The 11,970-nt window shown below is 42.4% G+C and overlaps 1 non-coding gene across 1 annotated transcript; it reads left to right on the top strand.

Moving 5' to 3' along the window:
- Nucleotides 1–2,762: 2,762 nt before the first annotated feature.
- Nucleotides 2,763–2,869, top strand: LOC131235740 (small nucleolar RNA R71). The gene has a single exon (XR_009166262.1). It is a non-coding gene; the product is annotated as a small nucleolar RNA R71 (small nucleolar RNA).
- The last annotated feature ends 9,101 nt before the right edge of the window (nt 2,870–11,970 follow it).

Here is an 11,970-nt window from a genome sequence, read left to right as displayed (position 1 = left end):
GACCAAGAAAATACTGATTAGGTACCCTAATCTCCCACCCCCAACCTAAAATCTACATTGTCCTCAATGTAAAAGAAATAATCATGCGATGCACATGGGACAACGAATAATAAAAGAGGAATGAGGGAAAGATAGTACCTGGACGGAGAATCAAGAGGCTTCCCAAAATTATCAATGTAAGAGCAAGTTAGGGCAAGAGAGAAATTAACAGAAGCAAAAATAACAAAAAGAAAAAGAAAAGAAGATCCTACCTATACCACTTTCGCAGGTGCTCTCGATTGCATTTAGCGCATGCAACAAGCCTTTAAACCCCTAGGTTACCCCTAGTGGACGAGTTGTAGTCTCGTGAGGGTTTGCAGTAATGTTACCCACAAACATTGAAGTAACTAACTCAGAAAAATGAAAATGAATGAAATAAAAAGCAATACAATAAAGCAAAAGGCTGGGTTGCCTCCCATGAGCGCTAAGTTTAACGTCTTCAGCCAGACAAGAACGGACCATGAATGAAATAATCTTTATAACCGGGGTCCGCCAAAGAAATTACCTCAACACTTTCATTAACCGATCCCAGACAAGTGATGTGAGTTCCCGAACTGTGCTATCTGAAATAAGGCAACTGACACTGTCGTCAAATAATTTAAGGACTTCTGCTCGAACGACTTCTTCTATGTTAGGATCACGCTTCCTTTGCATGTTATGCGACATTACCACAGCATGATCCATCCATGCAGGGGGCATACTCCCTGGATTTTTTCTATCTTCCGTTCAATTGCTGCCTTATATGCTCTAAGAACATTAAACAGCCTGCTCGCCTTTGTCTTCTCAGTTACAAACTGTGCTATCAGGAAGAGTCTCAGAGGGATGAAGAGGTTCCACTTTCGCTCTCCATTTTTCATCCAATATAGGAGTATAGTAGAGCATTGCATTGTCTTCATGGATGGGACTATGAATGTCAAAATCCATGCCCGATTATGCTAAGCAGTCTCAAGAGGATCTTCAAAAGATGTACAAAAGGAGTCCTGCACAAGGCTCTCGATCATGTCCACTTCAAATATGTCATCCAAATCGGAGGATTGTTGTCCTGCATTAAAAACATTGAGTTTAATATTCATGTTACCAAAGGACAATTTCATAACTCCATTCCTGCAATTGATAATAGCATTAGATGTGGCCAAAAATGGACGACCCAAAATGACTGGGATCTGACTATGAAGATTCTGGACAGGCTGAGTATCTATAACTATGAAATCCACCGGAAAATAAAATTTATCAACCTGGATTAACACATCTTCAATAACACCCCCGGCCACAATGACAGAACTAACGGCTAGTTTTAATGTTACCTTAGTCGGTTTCAACTCACCAAGTCCTAGGCTCATAAACCGAATATGGTAACAAATTGACACTCGCCCCTAAATCAAGTAATGCCTTCCCGATCTTATGATCTCCTATGCCGCAAGAAATGGTGGGAGCTCCTGGATCCCTAAATTTAGGAGGGGTGTTATGTTGAATCATGGAGCTGAGCTGCTCTGCAAGGAAGACTTTCTTATGAACATTCTGCTTACGCTTTTGAGTGCATAAATCTTTAAGAAACTTAGCGTAAGCGGGGACTTGCTTGATAGCGTCAAGCAACGGGATGTTGACTTGCACTTTTTGAAACACATCCAAGATTTCATCAAAGTTATTTCTTTTCTTTATTGGTGCCCGACGTTGAGGAAAGGGTGCTTTGGGCACATAAGGTGGCACATTAGTGGCTCTTGGAGAGTCAGAGAGCTTTTGGACTTTGGATGCATTGGTATGGCTCTCTGCTTCTTGATCTTCTCTTTTAGAATTTGATTCATCCCCAGGCATCTCTATTCTGTTATCAATCTGCTTGCCTGACCTAAGGGTAGTGATCGATTTGGCCTGCTCATGATATTGCCCTTGGTTGGAATTAGAGCCAATCTCATCTTGTCCCTTTGGATTAGCCTCGGGTTGGCTAAGGAACTTGCCCTTCTCTCTCTCACTCAATGTGGCACTAGTTGACCCATTTGTACTTTTGGCAATGGATTGTGCATTTGCATGTAAGCTTTCCTGGTTGGCCAGTCAGGTTTGTGGGGTGTCTTTTTGGAATTGGAGAGAACTCTGCATGAAAAGATGGAGTGTATCCTCAAGAGATGGTTTCCTTGATTGTGTAGGCAGTTGTTGATATTGTGGAAACTGTTGAGGTTGTTGACTGCCAACTTGGAGGTGAGGTTGCATGGGAGGATTTTCAGATGGTCCTCCTTGTTGTGGTCCTTTTGCCCAAGAGAAATTTGGATGTCTAGCCCACCCTAGGTTGTATGTGTTCGAGTAAGGATCATTCCCAGATTTTTGAAAAGTGTTCATAGCATGAACTTGTTCAGAGAGAAGTTCTGGGAATGCAAGACTGCATAGGATGGGCAGGACTAGAACATGTGGCATATGCCTCGACTTGAGCTGTTTGTGGTGGTCCATTATTTAATACCAGAGCATCAACTTTCTTTGTCAGGTTATCAAGCTTGGCGCTCAGCTCTGGCATGACTCGTATCTCATATATACCACCTCTCTTTTATGGTTGGGCACTTCTGTCACCTCTATTTGAATAATCCCATTGTTGAGAATTTTCGCACAAGGTTTCAAAGAAGTTCCACGCTTCGACATCACTTTTGGTCATGAATGACCCTCCACTGGTGGCATCAACCATGCGACGGTTCTGTGGTGTCAGACCGTCATAGAAGTATTGAACTTGTTGCCACTTCTCAAAACCATGGTGAGGACATTTAAGAAGCAAGTCCTTCCATCTTTCCCAACATTCATGAAAGTGCTCGCCCTCTTTTTGTGTGAAGTTAGTAATTTCTCTACGGAGGGCATTGGTTTTGTGAACGGGGAAGAACTTGTTTAAGAACTTCTTAGACAGTTGGTCCCATGTAGTGATAGATCCAACTTCTAGAGAATTCAACCATGCTTTCGCCTTATCCTTCAAAGCAAAAGGAAACAGGCGTAGGCGGATCGAATCGTCTGAGAAGTTTTGGAACTTAAAGGTGGAGCAAATGTTTATGAATTCTTTCACATGATGATATGGGTCCTCCTTGTCCAATCCATAAAAGGATGGCAACAATTGTATGACTCTAGGTTTAAGTTCAAAGTGTGCTGCCGTAGTGGTTGGCAACACTATGCATGAAGGCGCATTAAATTGGACAGGAGCTGAATAATCTTTGAGAGCTTTAACTTCAGTTTCATTCGCCATTTCAACAGGATTATTTCTCAATCTTTCACGAATTGTTCTTTCAATCTCAGGATCAAACGGTGCTAGTTCTATGTTCAGAGATCTACGTCCTAGCATAAACTATGTTATCAATATAAGAAAGAAAACTAAACTAAGATGCAACCTAAGATGAATAAAACTAAAGGAAAAAGTTATGAATTCCTAAAAACAAGAGAAAGCTATGTAAACGAGAATTGGAAAGAAGAACCCGAGAAAAGGAGATGATGAATGTCTGAAGATTTGAGAGCTCCTCCTTTTGAAGACAATGTTATTTAGCAGCTTCCTTCCTTAATTCCTGTAAACAAAAAGAAAACAAAAATAAATTAAATTTACTAAAATAATGCTAGAAAAAAAAAAAATTTCCTAAGCAACGGTTAATTTCTAAAAAAGAAAGTTTGTAATCTTAGAAATAAAAACTAAGTTAGTTTCTAAAAAGGGAAAAATTTCTAAAACTAGAAAATAGAAAGTTACTTGAAAGAAGAATCAGAATCTAGAATTAGAAAATAGGAAATTTCTAAAAATAAAATAAAATAGCCTAGAAATAGAAACTTTCTAAAAAAAATAATAATAATAAAATAAAATAAAATAAAATAAAATAAAATAAAATATAAAACCTTAATTCTAAAAATAGAAATTAGAAAAAAATAGAAAATTTAGAAAGAGATTACCAAATTAGTAGTTTATGTCAGGTCCCTACAAAACAGGAAATAGGTTAGTTTCTAAAAAAATTTAACCTAAAGGTAGTAAAAAACCTAAGACTATGAATTATGATAAGAGAGAATCTTAAATCCAATTGGACCGAAACAGTCCCCGGCAACGGCGCCAAAAACTTGATGTTTTATTTAAACCAACACGATTTAAATGATATTTAAACTCGCAAGTATACGAATCAGATGCAGATACGGTACGTATTACGAGATCGTTCCCACGAGGACTGGTTGTCACAATTCAAATCTATGACTCTCCTTAACTAATCCAACAGATAATGGAATGAACTACTAAGCACAATTTTAGGGAAACAAAAAACAATTAAGAACAGGGAAGAAAATTCAATCAGAAAGATAGCACTAGGACTTTCGAATCCACCCCTAATTATCCTAACCCTTGTTTTGTCTATTGATTCACCTTGATCTAGATTGATACCACTTAAATAGAGAAAGCATAATCTGTGTCCTTAATCGGGCATACAGACTGTCTAATTCCTTTAAGCAATGCCATGAATGACATATCCCATATCCTTGGTCGGGCATAAGGGATGTACAATTCATTAAAGCATCCTGTTTCTTCCTCTATAGGAAACCTGTTCTTGATCAGACACAAGCACCTATAATAAGCATCCAAACATCATCCATATATATACTTTGGTCAAGTTCATAGATGGAGAAGTATAGAATTTAAACCCATAAAGCCCACTTAAAGAAAGAAACAAATTAATTGAAATTCAAAGTAAATCAACCAATACAAGAGCTAATCAAATTAGGGGCTTCATCTCAGCCCTAGCTGAGAGATTAGTGACCCATAAAATCCATAAAAAATATTAAATAAAATTCATAAAAAAAATGTCAAACCAAACAATCTCTCTCTCTTCTTTCTTCTCTTTCTTCTCTTTCTTCTCTCCCTTGCTTCAGATCTGGAATCCCCTGGTTCTGAATGCCTTTCCCACGTCCAAAACTCCCCTTTTATAGCCGATGGTGAGTCGGTGGCAGAGTCGTAAAAGGACTCGAAGTGCAATTTGCAGCAGTGATCGGTGGGCCCCACAGAGGTATTTTCCGGAAAATCCACCCCTTCCATTGGATTCGTAACGAAATTTCACCAAAAATGGGTGGATTCAAGGTCCATTAGCGCCCACGTAAGAAATCTCAAAACTCGCAACGTCCTGGCCTACTTTTGGCCTCTGTACCGCACACGTGTGTATGCATGGGCGAGGAATATCAACATGGTTTTGAAGCTCTCAAAGCCCTCTACACGATGGACGGATCAGATCTTCCGGAAGGTTGACGAGTGGGGCCCACTAATTTCTGTAAAAACTGGCAGCGTCCGTGCGTTTCGCGGACGCCAAACCGACGCTGCGATGATGGTTGGGTCCATTATTGGACTTTTCACAGGAATCCACGCCGTCCATTTTAACTCGAAAAATCAGTAGGAATTGACTGGTTTTGGGGTGGATTCGGTGCAGCCTACGCGGCTTTCTGTCTTGCCGTCCAACTGCGTTTGAACGGCTGGGCTCTGATCTATGCGTTCATTTGAATTTTTGCCACCTAGGCAATGGTAATGGCTGCCTCAGGAAGTGGATGGACGGTTTGGATTGTCCATTTGGACACTAGGTGGGCCCCACAACCGACGACCGCGGTTCGGTTCCGCTGACGCTGCAGCGGCGAGAGAGAGAGACGGGTCAGCGCTCTCGCTGACCGTCCCAGCGGTGCGGTGCGCAGCCGGTGAAAACGTGCAGTGTGCACACTCCTCATACACAGGGCCCACCGTGATGTTTACGAGAAATCTACCCCATCCATCCTCTTTATCATGGTAATTTAGCCGTCAATACCAAGGTTGAGGCAGTTCCAAATATCAGGTGGGCCCCAAATTGGAGATTAATAGGTTGATCTGTCCGTTGGACCACTTCCCGAGATCTTCAATGGCTGAAATTTAATATGTACAGTTAATTTACGGCCCTCATCTCATGTATGAAGTTTCGAACTGATCGGATAGCGGGAACCATGTGATCTTGCATTCTGGACCCTTTTCGGGCCCCTTTGGCTTGCTTTCCTCAGATCCCAGGCGTGTAAAATCTTCATTATTGGTTCTCTGGAGTCCATCCCGTGCTCTGGAGACTTTGGACCATGAAATCCATGCCTTTAACATCAATTTTCAATTAACGCTCCTGACTTCATCCTGTAACAAAAATACAATTAAAATACTCCATTAAGCATTATCATATACGTAAAATCTGGTAATGATTAGGGTCTAATATGCAATATTCGACCCTGATCAGTGGGCCCCACCGTGATGCGTTTCGAACATCAATGCCGTGCATTGGGTGGGCCCTTAGGGCAGTGGCCCCCTGCTAAAAATCAGTCGTATACGGAACTCAGGTGGGCCATACCATCTAAAATCATGTGAGGACATGCCTAAAACATATAAAATTACTCGGTGGGGCCTACCTGAAATTTGGATGCGGCTGAAACTTGGTCTGAACCCTCAGTCAAGTGGGACACACATAATGGGTGGGCTGGATTTACGAACCACATTCCAGTGGGCCCAGTTTTTCCAGGTCCATGTGAATTTTTTAAAATAGGTTAGATGTCAGATAAATATCACAGTGTCAAAGGGTTGGATGGAAAATAAACATTACAGTGGGCCCCAGTCCCACCCCAGGTCCACGTGACCCTATGAATAGGTTGGCTAGAAAATGAACGTCACCATGGGCCCCTTGGTCCACGTGACTTTATGAATAGTTTGGATGGCAATGAACATCACAGTGGGCCCCAGGTCTGAGTGACCTTATGAACAGTTTGGATGTCATATAAACAGTACAGTGGGCCCTAGGTCTGAGTGGCCGTATGAACAGTTTGGATGTCATATAAACATTATCGTGGGCCCCCAGGTCTGAGTGATCTTATCAATGGGTTGGATGGAAAATAAACATTATGGTGGGCCCCACATGGGACCCACTAATGCATGTATTGTAATCCATACTTTCCATTAGTGTGGGCCCCACCATAAGGTATGTACTTCATCTATGCCGACCATTCTTTCCATCGTATGGGATCCATCATGATGCATGTGTTTCATCCAAACCGTCCAACCATTTTGGAGACAATTTAATGCTCATTGTTGAGGCCCATCTTGATGTATTGGTGGCCCTTATTGCGGCACACCTTATATATATATATATATATATATATATATACACACACACCATTGTGATGTATGCAAGGCCCATGGGTTATGGCCCATTGCAATGCATGTAAGGCCCGTTGGTGCGGCCCATTGATACGGCCCACTTGATGTATATAAGGCCCATAAACGGCCCAATTGATGTACTTAAGGCCCAATGGGGCGCAATTAGGTCCATTGCAATGCGTGATTCCTCCATGGTGTATATAACGATGTTTATAACGGGTAGTGCCTTGGGAACAATGATGGTTAGATGCCCACATTGTAAGAATGATGTCGGTTAAATGTCCGCATTGTCACTCTCCCTAAGGCCCATTAATAGGCCCATACTTGTAGTGTGTAGGCCGTCTAGGCCCATCTTCGTTATGAACAGAGCCCATAACATGCTTAGTATAGATCCATGATTCATGATCATACACATCATATGTATGCCTGATATGAGAAGTGACTGATCATAGCATATACCTTCGGGCAGATCATTTATGGGCTCCCTGATAGGCGAAGTCGCCCCACATGAGCGCTCGGTACACGCAGGATTGTTGCATGTCTGATAATATGATTCATGCACTTATATTAGTGTGATTGTGATTATTGTATGCCCTAGTGACATCATGGCCATAGCCTCCACAGACACATCGTAGGTGGCTGGATTGGATACCGAAAATATTGTTACTAAGCATCGGGGCACCATAGATGTCCCTGGGTGAAAATCTCTAAACCCAATGATAACAGAGGATAACTCCAACGTCGAGACCGAGTGGATATATGAGCGTATGAGGGCTGAATACCAGGAGGCTGCGTCTCCCACTGTGTCGTGGTCGGTTGGAAAGGGGTGTAGCCTTACTCACCCAAGGGTAGGGGGCAATACTAGGCTGAGTTTAACCAGCTCATGAATGGGTTCACTATCGACATGCCGGATAGGTATTGGCAGACTATTGACCAGGCGGATAGTGAGGTTTCTTACGCTCACTTAGACTGTGCGGCTAAGAGAGCAGCAGTGCCACTTGGAGTGTATTAAACCCCGGTGATTATCCAGAATGAGAACTGTACTGATATATGATGGGGATTGGCATGCTTGAGTTGCACCTCGCATGGCATGGCCATGTTATGGCCGATAGCATTCATATCTTCCACCGCATAGCCTTGGTACGGCTGATTGCATCCATGTACTCATCACCATGATTCCACATTACTCTGACATTGCACTCTGTTGCGCACACACTTACACCACCCTCTAAGCTTTCTATAAGCTTATGCACGATCGATGCGTGCAGGTGATGCCAGGGCGCAGTCGCAGCCATAGTCTCACCGCAATTGGAGCGTGTAGCCTAGCTTCTAAAGTTTTGTTACTTTCACTATATTGTATTTCCCTTTCTTACGCATTGTACTCAAAAGTTTTTGATCATAGTGGATTTTGTAATGGTATTCTTATTGTTATTGTTCATGGGTTATACTTGTGGTTATGCTTAGTACGAATCAGACTGATGATTAGAAATCCTCCTTATAGGATCCCAGGTTCGGAACCTGGTAAATGGGTGCTGGGAGCTGAGAATGGGGTTCTACGGAGGCTGTCGGCGCCAGATTCGGTGATCGGGAATTTTGTGAGCTCGGTTTTCGAGTTCGGGGCGTGACATTTACTTTCCCAGTTCAGGTCAGTTGGCCCTACCACATAAGTTGTAACTCTTGCTTATTGGAAAATATTGATGATCCAACACTTGGGGACACACCTGTAGTCTAAGATTTCAAGGACGTGTTCAGAAAGATCCCTAGGCTACCTCCTTAGTTCGAGATCGATTTTACCATCGACCTAGTGCCGGGTGCGACACCTATCTCTTTACCAACATATTGCATGCCTCCATGTGAAATGGAGGAGTTAAGGACACAAATTGATGATCTGTTGAATTCAAGTTTCATACGACTGAGCATATCTCCTTGGCGAGCCCCTGTGTTGTTTGTAAAGAAAAAGGACGGATCGCTACGGTTGTATATTAATTATCGCAGATTGAATCATGTCACGGTTAAGAATAAGTATCCTCTGCCCAGGATAGATGACCTGTTTGACCAGTTGAAGGGAGCACAATATTTCTGTAGAGTCGACCTACAGTCCGGGTACCATCAGTTGCCCGTTAGAAATGAAGACGTGTAGAAAAAGCATTCAGAACCAGTTTTGGGCACTACGATTTCCTCGTGATGTCGTTCAGACTTACAAATGCACTAGCCGTGTTCATAGATCTCATGAACCGGGTGTTTTGGCCGTATCTGTACCGATTCGTCATCGTGTTTATAGATGACATCTTGATATACTTCGCGAGTCGAAAGGATCATGAAGAACACCTGCGAGCAGTCTTCGATACTCTCAGGAAGAATCAATTGTTCGCACAATCCTGGAAATGCGACTTCTGGAAAAAAAGAAGTCAAGTTTTTGGGACACGTGGTTTCCAAGAAAGGAATAGCCGTGGACCTTGCCAAGGTGGCCGTGGTTCAGGATTGGGAGCATCCCGGTTCGGTTAGAGAATTGAGGAGTTTCCTTGGACTTGCTGGCTACTATCGGCGATTCATTAAAGACTTTTCCAAGATAGCCAGGCCGTTGTCTCAACTCACTCGAAAGGATCTTAAGTTTGCTTGGAACGAGAAAGTAGAAGCAGTCTTTTAGGAACTAAAGGACAAGCTGACATCTGCACTCGTGCTAGTATTATTAGAGAAATGGGTCAAATATACTATATACACCAACGCGTCTCCTATTAGTTTGGGTTGTGTTCTTATGCAAAAGTATAGAGTGATTTCCTATGCATCGCGACAGTTGAGGAAACACGAAGAAAACTACCCCACGCACAACTTGGAATTAGCGGCTGTTATTTTTGCATTAAAGCTCTAGAGACATTACCTCTACAAGAAGGAATTCGAACTCTTTCGCGATCACAAAAGCCTCAAGTACATCTTTACTCAGAGAGACCTGAACATGAGGCAATGACGTTGGATGGAAACCTTAAAAGACTTCAAGTTTGAGGTCTCCTACCATCCTGGTAAGGCCAACCTTGTGGCCGATATGTTGAGCCACAAGAAGACAATAGAATATGCAGCTCCGCTAATGATAGAAGAGTGGAATATGGTAGAGTTTGTGCGAGACTTCAAATAGAAGCTTACAATAGAGGAGCCGTTCAAGAGCATCACACATATCCATGTATAGCCACTTATTGATGATCGAATCATTGTGGCTCAGAAAGAAGACAAATTGCCGATAAAGATGAGAGAACAAGCAAGTGACAGTGAGGAATTTGAATGGAGGATTGACTTAGATGGAGGTTTAAGATATTGTGGCCGTCTACGCATCCCAAATCTGCATGACTTGAGAAGGGAAGTCCTAGAACTGTTCACAATTCAAAGATGGCAATGCATCCTGGCAGTACGAAAATGTATCGAGACATGAAACGTTCGTACTGGTGGGACAACATGAAGGCCCACATAGCAGATTATGTATCCCGTTGTCTCACGTGCCAGTAGATCAAGGCCAAACATCGCCAACCTCCTAGTTTACTTCAGCCTATGCCCATAGCTGAATGAAAATGAGATTTTATTTCTTGGTTATCGAAGATGAGAAAGGGGCATGACTCCATTTGGGTGACTATGGACCGATTGACGAAATCAGCCTATTTCCTCCCGATCAGAATTTCTAACTCCACAGATGACTTAGCCAAGCTGTACATCAAGGAGATTGTACAGCTACATAGAGTGCCTATGGAGATTGTGTCAAATCGAGACAGGTGATTCACGTTCATTTTCTGGACTCGAATCCAAGAAGCAATGGGAGTGAAACTGAAGTTCAGTACTACGTTCCACCTACAGACCGATGGGTAGACGGAACAGGTAAATCAGGTATTAGAAGATATGTTGCGAGCGTGTGTGCTTGATTTTAAGGACAGTTGGGATGACTGTCTCCCCTATACCGAGTTTGCTTATAACAACAGCTTCCAAGCGAGCATTGGCATGGCTCCCTACGAAGCCTTGTACGGGCGCCCATGTCGAGCACCATATTGTTGGGCAGAAGTTGGCGAGAAGAGTTTGATTGGCCCAGATTTAGTATAGGCGACCTCAGAGAAGATTAATATTATTAGACGTCAACTTCTTGCAGCACAGAGTAAACAGAAGAGTTACGCCGATACAAGACGGTGATAGCTGAAATTTGAAGTCAGAGACCATGTAATCCTTAAGGTTTCCCTAATGAAGGGAGTCCTTCGATTTGGCAAGAAAGGGAAACTCATGCTGAGATTTATTGGCCCATTCTAGATTCTAGACCGGATGGGTGTGGTGGCATACCGCCTTACTTTGTCCACACCACTCGCAAGTGTGCACAACGTATTCCACGTATCTATGTTGAAGAAATATGTTCCCAACCCTTCCCATATTATCAAATGAGAGCATGTATAGTTGAGTGAAGATGCTACCTATGTACTATGACCAACATATATTCTTTATAGGAAGGAACAAGTGGTACGCAGCAAGGTTATCCTGCTTGTGAAGGTACTATGGACGCACCATACTGAGGAAGAGACTACTTGGGAAACAGATGCCGATGTCTATAAGAACTAATTTCATCCCCGAGGAGTACGAAAAGGTACTAATTTCGGGGATAAAATTTTTCTTTAAGGGGGGTAGATTGTAACATCTTGGAAAACTCCGTACAAAAGCCCGAGTACCACCTCAGGTAGAAATCCGTAAGGACCATATTCTGTAGAAATTAGATGAAAATTAATTAAGTACTAAACTAAATTAATTGGTGGATTAGCTTGAACCACTATCTATACAAATGGCAA

The sequence above is a fragment of the Magnolia sinica genome, chromosome 19 (genome assembly GCF_029962835.1).
Source record: "Magnolia sinica isolate HGM2019 chromosome 19, MsV1, whole genome shotgun sequence".
Taxonomy (NCBI): domain Eukaryota; kingdom Viridiplantae; phylum Streptophyta; class Magnoliopsida; order Magnoliales; family Magnoliaceae; genus Magnolia; species Magnolia sinica.
Note: the sequence above shows the minus strand (reverse complement) of the source record. Positions and strands in the feature narration are given on the sequence as shown.